This window comes from Excalfactoria chinensis, chromosome 4 (assembly GCF_039878825.1).
Source record: "Excalfactoria chinensis isolate bCotChi1 chromosome 4, bCotChi1.hap2, whole genome shotgun sequence".
Classification (NCBI taxonomy): Eukaryota; Metazoa; Chordata; class Aves; order Galliformes; family Phasianidae; genus Excalfactoria; species Excalfactoria chinensis.
In genome coordinates this window covers 66,488,874-66,504,383 of record NC_092828.1, presented here as the reverse complement: position 1 = coordinate 66,504,383, position 15,510 = coordinate 66,488,874, and the positions used below count along the sequence as shown (strand labels likewise).

The 15,510-nt window shown below is 36.5% G+C and overlaps 1 long non-coding RNA gene across 1 annotated transcript in view; it reads left to right on the top strand.

Moving 5' to 3' along the window:
• LOC140251236 (uncharacterized) overlaps nucleotides 1-15,510 on the top strand; it is a 145,284-nt gene that overhangs the window by 110,658 nt on the left and 19,116 nt on the right. The window contains exon 6 of the long non-coding RNA XR_011903388.1: nucleotides 4,076-4,162. This is a non-coding gene — a long non-coding RNA (uncharacterized lncRNA). The remainder of the gene's footprint in view (nucleotides 1-4,075; nucleotides 4,163-15,510) is intronic.

The following is a 15,510-nucleotide window of genomic DNA, read 5'->3' as shown; positions in this document are numbered from 1 at the left end:
TGGCTGGTTTGCATGTTCTGGCTATTTACTTTCTCCTAACCCTGCTGATGTGAGGTACCTTTGCTATTAAATAGCTTTGCCCCAGAAATATGCAACTACAGCCACAGAATACAAGACAGACATCAACAGTCTGACCCAGGTACTCAGATTCAGCTGGCAAAACAGAAATTCATGAGTTTTATGACTGCAGAAGAAAAGAAAAGCAAACAAAAGGTGCTATATGATGCTATCTTATATGTTATCATTATTTATAGGTAACTCACTTTTCAAAATTTCAGTAGAAATGTTTATTCAGATGAACCTAAGCAGGGTAAGATACATTTCCTATAACTCAACCTCAGCTGCTCACCTGTATTAGATTTGATTATGTTCATTTACAGCTGCAGAAGAGAGGAAGACGCTTTCGAGGCCTAATTTCTCTCACCTCTTTTAAATGCCTGTTTTAGGAGGAGACGAATCAAAATCACAAGTCCCAGTGCACAAGCATGCTACAACATGGTGTGTGTGGTTTGTGCCTGTCTTTCTCAATAGCTGTTTTAGCTTAGACAGAACAGGGACAGTAAAGACAGGGGAAATGTTTAAAAAAAAAGAAACATGCCAAAATGATAGATCATCACCATTAAGCTCAAATGATTGTTGAAGATTACATCTAGAAGACTAATTTATTACTTAATATGACCATTAGTAATAAAACTGTATTTCCACCTGGGACTGCCTAGCTGTGATAGGCAGCAGTTAACCTAGCACACTGTTAACCATGGCAGCAGATAACGGACAGGTGACACTGGGTCTTCACAACCACTGTTGTTATTGAGAAGTGACAATAGGAAAATCCCAGCGCATTTTACTTCAGGTTTAGGCATTGTGACTTCTAAGAGCTAAGATGAAATATTAAAAAAATAATAATAAATACAAAAACAAATATTTTTTTCATGCTTTTAATCAACGTCAAGGTGCTGTTTTAGGAAAGGCAGCAGCCTTTGGAGATTCAACAGAATAATTACTATTTTTATTTTAATAGCCCTTATAATTATTGCAAGTGATATCTATTTTATTTCACTCTTATTCAAGGAGGAATACAATCGTTACTCTGTACCCAGAGGAACCTAGTACACAAACTAATCAGAGTGAAAAGTTCTATAATGAGCATGTATGTGTTCTGATCAGGTGGCAAACCACTCCACTTTCTATAAGCCAGATTGCCTTTGATTTTGTCTTTGAAGCTTTTGCTTTTCTGTAGTTGAGGTAAAGCTGTGACACAGTCTGTACTTTCAGAGAAGCCTCTTTGGTTTTGAAGCAGATTGAGAAATGGATAACACGTTACTCATTTAAAGGCAAGGTTTCCATTTTTAGAATAAATTGCTCTATTTTCAAAACAGAAGCTCTTTTGGTGTTTTCAGAGATGAAATAGTCTCTAGGATAATTACTTTTTGTATTTTCCCCTTTTTCTCAATTATTTGAGGTTTTTTGGAGGACTTAATAGTGAAAAACAGTTTAATACTGGCATAGCTCCATGCCATATTTTTCCCCAGTTCTGAACCACAAGAGAAGGAATAGAAGTTAAATAATAATAGAAGTCAGGCATGGACTAAGTGCTAAATCACAGACAAGGTTTTTCTTAGGTCTGCACGTGCCGGGAAGGTAATGGATAATGGGCTTGTAGTAAGGTGTCGTGCCAGGGGAAAATACTGCCATGCCACTGAAGTCCCAAAAGGGAGAAAAAAGAAGTTGTAGCATAGGAAGGTTATTGCCAACAAGCAATGGGATCAAGTAAATGAGTGCAGCTGCCAAGCAGCATCAGGACTGTGAGTTTTATGGGTGAGAGCCTGGTTTTCTAATTCTGACTTTCCCAACTGAATAGTAATGTGCCAATGCTAATTTCTCCAGTCAGGCATCCTGAGGTGCTTTCTCTCAGTGTTACCATGATCACTAAGTAGGAGTCACAGGAAATGCGTGGATGAAATTTCCCTCACGGGGCTGGATAAAATACAGAAGTTCTGTAGAACAATTAGCTTTTCTTTCTTCTGGTATAATTCTCTCATTAATATATTTAAATGCAGCTCTTTATGTATGTGTTTATTCTTTACATGAAACAATCCATACTTCAAACTTGACACTTCAGGTATGTTTACTATGCTGTAAAACAGTGCTGATCCTCCCTGCTGACAAAGAACAAACTGCCTCACTGTTTTGTTGCTCTGTGACCTGAAAGAAATTACATAGATTTTTGGCTGATATGTTACATACCCATATACTCGGGGGGGGGGAGGGAAGTGGAAACACAAAGACACATACACGTTTAATACAGAAGAAATTTTTATTATTATCCTCATTTGAGTAACTGTGATATATTAGCATATAACGTACGAAATTCATATCTCCGCAATCAAAGAAGGTTAGTATATAACACAGCAAGATTTTACCCTACATCAGAGCCAAATTTATAGGAAATTAAAAAGCTGCGAAACCTGGGAAACAGATTGTAGTAAAATATTAGCTTTTTCTTTTATTAACAGACTTTTGCAGATATTCTAATGTGAATTACTAATATGCATGAAATATATTTAAAAGAAATACTTGACTGAAAATTGTACTTAAAAGTAACTATTTGTTGGGCTCTACATAATTTTAAAGAAGCAGCTTCTTTTAAATTGTTATTTCACTAGCCAAAGAAATCAGAGGGGAAAAGGATGGTCTAGAGTCTATCTAAAACTAGAGATATAAACCACACTTCCCCTTCTACCAAACGTCCTGAGTAAATTCCTAAATATGTTGCTTAATTTCCATCAGGCTTCAGCTTGGCTCAGCAGCATTCATACACCTCATGAACCAGTAATGAAGAAAACTGCAGTAAAGACTGTAGAGCAACTGTGGAAGTGGCCATTTTATATGTATTTACAACAGCTGAAGGACTTCAGCTCTACCCTTGGAACAGGGAATTCACAGAGCTGAAGGGCCATTTTGCCTGTATTTCTAAGAGCTGAGCACCTTCAGCTGCGCCAATTTCTCTGTTGCAGAGGCAGAAGGAAAGGTCTAATGCATACTTGCCTACTTTCCTTTGCAGTCTGTGCATATGCTAGCCTCAATGTAGGAATCCAGTTTACCATATCCAGTTATTTTTTAAAAGTATTCTGGGAACTGAAGCTTCTGTACCTTATTCTAAGGTTTCCAAATAATAAAGGTTTGAACTTGGTTTTCTGAAATGCAATTATTCTGCTGAGGAGGAAGGTATGTTGTAGATGCTTCTTTGATCTGCCTCTATGGATTCCTTCCTAAGCCACTGCGGTTGGTAAAGTTTTCCAGTGTGTTTTTTTTGCCTGTCTGCATATTGTAGCAAAGTCTCTGCTATATGTCACTGCTTTTGTTGCTGCCGATTATGTTCTTGTTTCTTTTTCGTAGTAGATACTACTGTTTTCATTTTCTCTTACTGCTTTGTTTTAAAACAGGAAGAGTCTTTGTATGGGGTAATGTAACTTGTAACGTGACGTACTGACAAAATCCTAATGATGTAATTTACTTCTTAGTAAGAAATACTGAATCAAATTTGCTTTTAGAACATCTGGTAATGCATTCACATGGAAACAATTTTGAAGCTTAGGGATGTATTTTTATGATGAGTTATTACCTTAGTCTGACTCTAGCATTAACCATACCTTAACCTAATGAGTTACCATTGCTATTTCACTAGCACAAACACCTCATTTCAGACTCTGTGTTTACTTTTGAAATGGCAAAGCTCTCATTACAAGCTCCATGTATTTGCTATAAACCCAAGTAAAAATAATATCTGGCACTCAATAAGCAAACTGTCTTCTTCCCAAAACACCGTAAATTAAAAGTATCGTGTACTGTAACTTCACAATGGAAAATCGAGAGCTATTTTTTTAAAAAATTATCTGTCTAAAGCTGTTACTCTGCATACAGTTAAGAACAAGCAATGGTGTTTTAAAATAAATAAATAAATAAATAAATAAAAAATAAAGAAAGGCCTACTTATGAATAGTTAAAGAATTATCCCCTTGCCATGTTCTTCAGCACAAGTATGAGAAGTTAATGGTGATTACTGCTGTTTTAGGTTGCTGGCTGAAGTTTGTTCCAGTCTACAGCTGGGAGAGGCTTTTCCACTCAGTCTCCACTTTTATGCCATTTCTTGGATTTGCAGGTAGGACAAGTTGTAGTATCAAAATGTTTGTAGTTGGAAAGCTGCAAGTTTGATTTATTTACTTGTATTTGATGGTGGTTCTTGTGTTTTTCTTAGGAAGTAAGGGAAAACAGAGTCAGTATTGCTACAATATCATAAAGCTTTTAATAAAAATGATGTTGTTAAGAAGAAAGGTAAACCTAGGTTGTACTTTGCAGGTGTGCTCTGGAGGAAAATGACTTTCTGTTTATATGGGCTTAGTGCTCATGCTTTGGAAGTACTGTAAATAATTGGAGTGGTGGTACCTGGCTCAGATGTAAGAATCCCTGTATTTGCATGTGTTTCATTCTGGCTTACAAAAACCTTCATATACTTCTGGGTGTGTGAAAATGAGTTCTTCTGAGGTTTCCTTTTACACTATGGATTGCAGTAGTATTGTCAATAAATGATCTGTATTCCTTGCTGTATAATGTACTGCAATTGCTTTCCTCCTGCTTAGATATATGCACTTCAAAAGTAATAAAAATTAGAGAGTCCAATGGACAATGTTTTGGTACTAATGTAACACTTAAAAAAATAAAAAATAAAAAGAAACAAAAAAACAACAAAAAAAACCCATAATTTTTATTTATGCTATTGATGATGTTTGAAAAGACAAGTTGAGGAAAGATGTTTTTACCAAGTAAAAGAGATGTGGTCACTGGAGAAGGTGCATTGCTTTTCACTTGACAACTACCGTGCAGCATGAAGAATGAGAACTTGGATTAAATGCATGCAAAAGCTGATAGTGTGCTTTGCTGCATGTAACTGTATTGTTTGAGGTTCTCCATTTCCCTTTCTTTTGTTTCTATTATTTATTGATTTTTTTCTTCAGACCTTTAAAAACAGTGTCATATTGTTAGAGACTGGGAATCTCATCCTAGTGGTGTGTTTAGAGGATACAGCTGTATTAGCTTCTCTGCTGTTTGGTTGATGATATTTCCATCTAGATGCAGCAACTGGTTTGCCTCTATTGATGTTTATTTTTTCAGGTCTCTCTTCTGTCTCCCACTCTTCTAATGTTCTGGACTTCTATGCTCTACTTGGCATTTTCTCAGTGATTTATGTGTTTAAAGTGGCCAAGAGGGAAACATTCCTAGAAGAAAGAGAGGTGATTTGACTGTGCTGTTTTGTTCTTGCACCTGGGTGACTGGTGGGAAGTCTTATAGTGATTGGACTGGTCTGGGGCATTGAGTGTGAGAGCAAATGCTTTAAGTACCCGGCCTAAATTTTGTATAGTACAGATTCTACACTGTTTCTCCTCTTTTACTTAGCATTGAGTTTTCTGGATATTAGGATGCTAACAGAACTGTGCATGTAATCTTAGCAAACAATTGGGCTTCATTTTGTTTTAACCTGGAAAATGCAGAAGTGATGAAGTAACAGGGAAAGCTGGGGCAAAAGAAAATCTCTTCAGACTGAAAACTCTATAGCAGAAAATCATTATTTTTGTTCTTATTTTCCTTTCTCCTGCAGTGTAAATCACATGCTTCGTTGTGAGTTTTGCTATTTGGCAGCATTTTTTCTTTATTCTTTTTCCACCCAATAAATCCTTACCAGCCAATAAGAACTGGGGATGAAGGATACCTTTCTGAATCTATGAATCTCTGAAATCAATGAGAAGTCTGCTTGTTAGATTATATACTTCAGAGCTGAAAAATGTCTAATTTGTTACTCGGTACATCTAGCCAAAAATGCTTAAACCCATCTTCCCACAGACATAATCACAGTTTTCTTAAGCTTTCTCAAATAAAACTTCTGAACTGTTACTTCTTTGAAGGTATTCAGAGAATGGAAGAATTGTGTTCATGGGGAAGGAGTGCAGGCTTCTAAGAGTGTGGGGAATGGTTTCTTCTAGTTGCTTTCTCTCTGTGCCATGGGGATCTGACAGAATTTGAGTAGCTAGTAAGTGAAGGCACCTGCTGGAAATTACACCCCCAAATGTATTTCTTTTCCAAAACTACTCTTTGGTTCCCTGCCAGGGACCTTTCTCTGTCTGCTTTTGTTCAAATGAACTCAGACATGTTTATTTCATGCGTTTTCCATGTTGAAGTGATATGGCTTACAGACAGCTTAGTGAAAACAAAGAATGAGGCCCCAGACTCAATACTTTCTGAGGGAAGAGTACGTTGCTGCCTAAGAATTTGGGATGGTGTTTGAAAGTGGTTTTATGATTTTACTTTGGATGTGCAAAGTAATTTGAGGGTTCTGTAGTGGTTACATACCATTCTTGGAGCTTAGGCTTGCTGTCTTTTTGACAGTGATGATTGAGAATCACCTCAAGGTCACTTCGTGACTTCGCAAACTTTGTATACAACTCTGGTCCTCCAGAAGATACATTAGATTACTTAGACTGTTCTTGTCTGTCTGCCTATGTGATGAAAGAGTGAAGTACTTGGTTTTTTAATCATTTTATGAGGAACCATTTATGAAGAAGTGTGAAGGTTACAGAGGGAAAACAATAATCATTTGATAAGAACAATAACTATATATTGTAGAGTTGTATAATATTGTATAATATAACTATAGGCTACACTGCATGGAATGTTGTTAGATATCATGTTGGACTTAATAACTCAGTGCTTTCTTAATATTGATGTGAGATTCATATTAAAATAGCTTATCTGCATTTGTTTGACTTCCTTTAATGTAGGGAGCAAAAAGAAAACATGAAAGGGGGACAGTAGTCCCTCAACAGGAGGGCTGGAGGTGGGGGTGAAAGGGAAGAAATCTGATTAGTTTGTGCAGTGGGGGGGGGTTGTTTTTTTTCTTTGTTTTTGCCTTAAAATATATACATCTGCTATAAAAGAATAGTAGTATAATATTCATGTATTTACATATATATCTAAGCAAACATGCACCCACATGTAGTGATAATGGCTTTTCTTCAAACTGACAGGGTTGGTTGATGCTTCTTCCTTTTACTGGAAAGACCAGATAACATAATAAGATTACCTGTAAAAAGCCAACATAAATCATTAAGCATATCCAAAAACTTATGAGAACTTTCACAAGGGACATTTTGTTATCAAATGCTACAAACATAAGATCTGGTACGGAACAGTATTAAAAATTTTCATGCTTTCTAAATAGTTTCAGCAGCATGCAAAAACCAATTTATTGTACATTTTGTTATGAGCTTTTCAAATAACTTCAATTGAATTGTCACAACAGTATTAGGTGTCCTTCATACGACTGTATTTTGCAATAATTTTCCCTCTGTAATATTAGGTTGTTGGGCATTATGAGTCCCAGTGGGCTTGGCGAGTGAAAAATAGACTGTCATGAAATCTAAATTCCAGAGCTGTCAAATCTAGGCACAGAAATGTTAACTCTTGTTTGGTTCTGCAATATAACAGTCTTGTGTAATGCCAAAGGTAAGATCAACTTAATTGATTTCTAGATGAAACCTCGTCATCATTTGTGCCCCCAAGAACCTAAGCAGATGAGGAAGCTAAACAATGAAAGAGATGTCTGTTTCTGGGGATTTGGGGCAATTAATTTTAGAATTATTATTCATGATATCAACCTTGGCTAAGATTTTCATTAAAGTAATGCAGAGGTCTTGGAAGCTGAACTGAGCCTGATTAGTGTCACTGCCAAGTACGCTGCAACCTTCTATTTTGCAAGGAATTATGTGTTATGATTTATGATATATTTTTGAGACAATGTAAGTTTTTAAGCATGTACGCAGCCTCTGCTGACCTTAACTCTAGGAACTTCTGTGCAGCACTGAAAGTGGCTTTAATGCATTAAGTCCTCAGATTAGGATAAGGATAGGCTTCCAATTGGATATACTGGACGCCCATCGTAAGAACAAGAGAAATTCCTCGCAGCTCTGGAGATACTCTAAGAGACCTGTGGATTTAGAATCATAGAATTACCCAGGTTGGAAAAGAACTTGAAGATCATCAAGTCCAACCACAGCCTAACCAGTACCCTATCTCTAAAAACCCTCTGCTAAATCATATCCCTGAGTACCACATCCAAACAGCTCTTAAACACATCCAGGGATGGTGATTCAACCACCTCCCTGTGGAGCCTCTCCCAAAATGCAGAAGTAAATAGATTAGAAGAACTGACAATATAGTAAAACCTTTTGGACAGAGAAGGCGGGCCAAAGCAAGTGTACCTCCTTTTGGTAAATGTAAAAGGAGAACTGGCTTCAACAGATAAAGAGAAGGCTGAGGTTCTGAATGAGTTCTTGAAATGAGTTATGAAACATTTAAGGATTGGGAAAGTCCGGAATGCTGTGCAGGACAACATTAGCCTGTATTCTTTTTGGTGGAGGTAGGGAAAGGAGAACAAAGCACATCTGTTTGTTAAAACAAAAACACCTAAGAGTATGAAAAATGTTCTTCCAGGTTTTTTCTGTAATGGAAACCAAGGTTGGGAAATTAGAGAAAACTAGTCTAAGTGTTGCATCATAGTAAATTCACACAATGCTCAGTTTGTAGAAAGTAATAGCTAAAGAGTAATCATCCAGAGACAGCATTTTACTGAGCCATTTCATTAACTCTGCTGTTGGTTTCACATTTGCTAATAGCAAACTACCAGATTTTCATTGCTAAGGGTCCCATTTGTTTGTTGGTCTTTGTTTCCCAGGTTGTCTTTTTGCTAACAGTTATAAACTCTCCAGTCTGGAAGCTGCTTGCTTGTGCATAAAAATTGTCTTCAGCAAAGTTTACTGCTCTTTGGGTGTAGATGTTGAAGGGTGCTTCCCTGAGATAGCATAGCTGCTTTCGGTGGTTTTCCAGAAGGGACGGAGACCGACAGCACAGTGATATCTCCAGTAAGAGAGGGAGAAAAGCTTTCAGAAACAGCTGTTGACACTGCAGGTTGAGCTGTAGAGTAGACAGATGAGCTGTGGGGTGTCTGCTGTGCTCTCTTCCAGCCAAGGCATGGGGCCAAGCTATCTGACAGCATATACTCCGTTTGCTGCCTGATGAATTGGCCTGGTGTTCATATATCAAGAGTATCACTTCTGTCTTCTGAAATGGACTCCTACAGAGTTCAGGGTTTGGCTTGGGAGACTGACAAGATCACTAGGGCTTTGGGCTGAATCCTTCAGTGTATTGTTTCTGCAGAGGGGCAGCTAAACGGACAGGAATTCTGGGCTTGACCCAATGCCAATTAAAATCAGTGGACTTTCTGCTAAACAAAAATTACCAGTCCTAGCGGAATTTGCAGTGGCTTTAAAATAGCCATTTGGAAATCCACATTCTCACAGTTTACCTTCCCAAAGCAAACAAACAACAGAAGGCACAAGGTTTTCAAACTCTATAATTAATTTTGGGTACATAGGTGATCTTTTTTTGTTTTTCTTTTAAACTATATAGCTTCAATAAATCACTGTATCTAACTACAGTATGGGCAGCAATTATCTCTGACACATAAAAGAGAATTTCTGAATGTGGTTGAGGATAAGTAAAAAAAAAAAAAAACCTAGCATGAATTCTCCCATTTGAAGCATAGTTATGATACCAGAGTGATTATTTATTTTACTTATTTTTGAGTAGGAGGCCTCTTCTAAACAGAGCATTGGATATGTGGAAAGGTCAGAAAAAGGCAAATGTCTGTCAGAAAAACCTCTGTTTCAGTCTCCTCTGCATTTCCATGTAGTTGAAACTCCAAGGCTTTTTTAAAGAAAAGGTGATGAGTAAAACTTCAGAGTACGTATAAGTACATAATAAATCTAAATGTGAACTCTGCAGCATGACCCACTGTAGAGCAGAATGGATCTCAAAGCTTATGACTTTAAGGTCTGTGGCAGGATTTTGTAATCCTTTCCCCAGTTCTGCAGCATAAATTAATCAGCTTCCGCATATACTTTCATTCTGGAGTACTTGAGTAACTTACGTTACAGAATGGCAGCCAAACTTATGGTGGAGATATATTAGTCCTTGTGAGATAAATATATAAAATCCTGTTTGTAGTCCCAAAGGAAATAAAATAAATGCAAAGGTGAGAGGAATCTGTCTGTATGTTTTATCCTTAATAGTTGTATGACAGGAGTTTGTAGGAATAAGAACAATCTGTGGTAGAAAGGAAAACACTAATTTGACTAGGTGAATTTCTATGTCCCCTCAGTTTGTTAGGTGTAATCGTTCTGAGCTTTTCATTGACATGTCTACCCAGAAATAAATGAGCTTTGGCTTTACTGTGATAATCATGCTTTATTTCTATCCAGATGTATTTTATCTGAACTCATCATGTTAAATAACTCATTTAGCAACTACTATAAAAATAAACAAAATACTTGAGAGCATTTATGCCTTTATATATTTCAGATCTAACCAAGTTTGTAATTGAATTTGCAGATCAAAATGGTATTAATATGAATTGACTCCAGTGCCTCTTGCAGATGTGCCATGGAGTTTGGTTACAAGGAGGCTAATTTTCAAGCCTTTATGTGTATACACATATCTGAGCATACCTGTTAGTGTTCTTGTTTATGAATTTTGCAATATGATCTACTTTGTTATGGGGGGGGGGGGGGGTGGGGGGGAAGCATTATACTTAAGATATAAATATTAATGCGTCTCATGTTCAGCTCAGGGATCAAGCTGACTCAGTTTTATTCCATTCATTCTTAATGACTTTAAAAGCCAGCGTAAAACACTTAATTTAGTACTTTCAGAAAAAGAAATTGGTCTGACTTTACATTTTATTTATTTATTTATTTATTTTCCTCTCAGACTACTCAGGCTGTAGAGCTCTCTATTTTTCTCTTTGATAATGGATTTTACAAAAAGTAGATTGGATTTTGAGAACACTGATCTCTTCACCCTTGTTACGCAAAGTCTAAAGGATTTCTCTTTTTCCCTGAAGTGTCTGGCTATGTGAACAGATTACCTACCTGTTTATCGCAGACTCATTCACAGGATGTGACAAATTTCAGTGCATCACTGCTTCCTATTAAGCAATATTGTCAATATTTAGAGGAGCTTGTTGGAATTTTCCACTGCTTTGTGACAAAATGATTATTTACTGCGTGTCTGGCAGGCTTGCTGCAGATGCCTTTCTGATATCTCATTCCTTTAGGAATTAAAGGAATATATTTGATATCTCAGATCTAGGTAATATATAAGAAAGGTAACTTATACATTAAGTTACTGGTGTTTTTCCATCTGAGCACCAATTATTGTTGCCTCAAATGTAAAATTAATGGAGCAGTTACAGAGTTTTCTAATAACATGTTAAGTATTTAAAAGTCCTAGTTACAGGTCTTGTATTATGTATTATATGTGATGACCTTGGTAACTCCTCCATTCCTGTCAGCAAAAAGTAGTGTTCTTATGCACAGTGTATCCATTCTTGTTAATTGGTGTCACCTATTTTAGTTTGTAGGATTAGGGGTTGTTTTTTGTTGTTTTTTTATGGGGTGGAGGGTAGGGGGGTGTTGTTTCATTGGCTTGAGGATGGTTTTATTTGATCCTTTGTTCCTATGTACTATTTGAAGCTTCACCTCTGCACATAGATCGAGGTAAAATCATGAAACCTGCACCATCTCAGGGATGTCCTTTATTTTATGGTTATGTGCAGCTCATTCATTCTAGCAAAAAAGTGGTGTAGGAGTAATTTATATTGTTGGGTCAGTTAAAACACATTTGGGAGACTGAAAAAGAATGGTGTTGAAGAACAGTGGTTTCTGAGGGTTTACCAAAGGGATGAAAATGGTTCGTGTGTTTCAAGCAGAGTTGGTCACACTCAAACACATTTAAATTGTGACTAGCTGGAGAAGGCAGATGGGCCAGATGACCTGTGTGTTCTATTCCTATGTGGTTTTGTTGCTTCAGAGATTCGGGAATGCTTCCTAGTGCAGTGTTATTGTGTTTGTATGTGTGCCTGGTTACTACAGTATGTTTACCAACTTGACAAAGGTTGAGAGGTCAGCAGGCAAGAAAACTGTTTTGAGATGCTTTTGTCAGAAGAGATAGACAGGAGCAGGAATATCAAACTTCTGTAATTTCTGTTGACTGGATTCCTGTAGTAGTAGTGTTTTCTAAGACATGCTAAAAAGAAAGCAGCAGGAGGATGTCTGTTTCTAAGCATGCATAAATATGCATATCATGGGATACTGGAAGCTGCTTCTAATCTATTTTATCTCCTGATGTTTCAATGTGCAGTAGTTCAAGCTAGCTGGCTACTTTCTGAAGGGCTCTGTGAATGTGTCAGTAGGCACAAAATCTTCATACCTGGCTGAAAGTAATGTTAGGTTAAAAAGAAAAATGTTATATAACCTACTTGGTTGAAAGAGTGTGCTTGATAATGAGTATACTTTATATAAATGTAAGTTAGCTTTCCTTTCTGCAGTTTTTGTTTGGTCTTGCCAACCTCTAAGCCAGAAGCCAGTCAAGTTGCAAAAGATTACCCCAGTGAAAATATCAGAGCACCCAGTTTGCATACAAGACATCTCCTTGTAGAGTCAATCCTAATGTGTTGTTTTCCAGCAGAAGTCTTAAGTTTCCTGATGCAAGTGTCCTTTCATTCAGGTAGGTTTTCATAGCTAAAGTGAAACATAAAAGACACATCTCTTACATGATATGCTGTGTAACTTTTATTCTAATAGCTGAGCCAGTCATCTGACAGAGTTACTTGAGGTTTGATGTATAAGAATGAACAGAGAATAATCAAAGTGAAGGGAGAAGTACTGGCATAAAAATAGAGGTGGAAGACTAATTATGTCTGTGAAACCAGAATGGATCAGTACCTTGAGAAGTGTCATTGTAAGGCTGAACAAATTATGGGAAAGTATTTGGTTAGAGTTCCTCTAAACCTCTTTTGTGACTAAGGCCAAAGAAATGGGAACTCAGGTTATGAGTATATAATGCAGTACTTCACTTTCATATGTTTTTGACACATAGATAGATAAGTTGCTTTATTAACATACTATGATATTATAGCCAGCTATTTACCTGTGACCAGGAATGTAAAATTCAAAGATCAATTCACAGTCATTTTTTTTTTCTCTTCTAAGAATACTGATTGACTGTCATATTGCCTTTTAAGTCACTACATTGACTGTCATATTGCCTTTTAGTCACTACAAAAGCGCTTTGATAATTTACAATTTGAAAAACAGAAGAGGACTCTCAGAAAGTGCATATTTTAGCTAGAGCAGTGCTAAGCCATGTGTTAGTGGTTTGCACGTGTACTTAGAAAGGAAGATTCAGTGACTTTCCCAGTGGACATTATAGGAATATAAGTAGCATTGCATTTTTGCATAAGATTTTAAATTCAAGATACTTCAGGCTTATTACACTGGCTCTTTATTCAGCATTTTAAAACCTTGTAAAGAAGCTTTGGCAATATATCCAAGTGATGTTGTTTAGTTCAATGCCTGATGCATTTTGAATGAGTCTTGAGGACTGAATTCCAATGAAAATTCTGACTTCTAAAAGTCTCATTTTGAAAAGCTCAATTTGCCATCAATTGTAATTAACAATATTTTTTAAAATAGCAGAGTTTATATCAGGTAATACATGGTTTTAAACTGAGTTATAAGACCTTCTTACCAGTGGAAATTTTTCTTTCCACTTCAAATGTGATGACGATGTATGATACACTTATATCTTCTTTTGTAGTATATTTATATGGAATAAGGCCTTGCTTTCCACTGTAACACAGAACTTTCTAGGGTCTGCAAGATCTGCCAGCTTCTTGTATTTTCTTTCCCCTTTCAGGACACTTATCTTGGTTGTTATAACAAATGATCAAAGTACAAAGCTAATAATGTCCCAAGGAATTTTATATTTTATATATATGTATATATATATTTAAAAAATATTATGGCATCCACCCTTCTAAAACCAACTCTAATCTTTATGGTAGAATGAAAGTATAGGTAAGAATTCAGTTCAATTTTGTGCTCTGACAGAGAAAATAACTCAGTGGGAATTAGGAACTTATTAATGACTATCACTCCTTGTCAGGGTTAGGCATAACATTTCTAAACATGTTCTAAATATACTTGGAAACTTTGAGGATTTTTAAAGAAGACTGAAGCAAGGTGTTTTTTAAAACCACCTTTGACATACTATTATCACATCTTATTAAAGAAAATATATCAGAGTTCTGGATGAATCATTTTCTGCAGAGGAAAGCTGGATTTATGGTTTTGCAGATCCAGCTTAGAAAAGGCAGAAGTATTTTCTTATTAATTCAGCCTGATGAAAGTGATTGGTGTGCAAAAGCTTAACTAAGATAAAAACACGACCTTTATGATTTATTTATTTATTTAATATTTTTGCTGCATGGTCACTGTGGTAACTAATGGTGGTCTTATGAACTGATTGTTTCATTTATTAATAGTTGTTATTTATACAGTCATTTGAGCTGCTAGTAGGGGGGAAACAAGTATATCCGAAGAAGAAAACCTTATTTGCACAATCCACATGCTCAATAGAACATTATTTCCCGTATTAATAACATTCCACTCTTGTAATTTTCCATTTCACTTGTTCTGTTAATGTGTTAAAAGCAAAATTCTTCAACTATTTCAAATGCTTGTTTCCAGAGTGCTAGCAGCTCAAATAGCTGAATAGTTTGTTCTGTTTCTGCCACACAAGGCACACAGTCCATTAAACCTTTTATTTTATAATTGGATTTGTAAATGGAGCTAACTTTGGAGGTCTTAGTTATAATGCAGGATCAACCATGCACTTACCAAGTGGTAAAAAAACACACTGGGTAAAGCGTACCATTCAGATAATTAAGAGTTCAAAAAAGTCTTCAGTTTTCTTCAACAAATGCAACATAGAACATTCACTTCTAACTTACTTGTAGGAATGATTCATGCTGGAAAAAGATCTGGAATAGGACTGGAATAGAATTGATATTCTGGCCATCTCCACATATGAGTGTGAAGTTTTCAAGTTGTGTAATGTACCATGGTACCATGGCAGAGGGATTTACTTCTTTGTATCTATCTACTTCTTTATATCTATTTACTTGGAAGTCAGCTTTGCGTGACTCAGATTTGTCTTGTCCCTGGGACTTTTCACAGAAATGTGTATAAATGGCTGCCCTCAGTGTCTGCAGTAACTGTGTATAGCATCTGCATTCATGTGAAGCGTGCAAGGTCTTTCTGCTTTGGATTTAATACAGCTGCTTCTCGCACCTTGAGAGATCCTTTGTTATTTCTCCCTACTTCACTGCTTTGTCTTCCCCCCAGTCCCGCTAAAAGAGGTTTATTTGTTTTAATCAAGTGTTTTAAAAGTAGCATCATCAGCTCAGTGTGGAACTAGAAGAAAAGCATATTCTGGTGGGCAAAATAAAGGTAGAACTCCATTGCATACTGTGAAAGACTGTGAGGAATTGTATGCCTC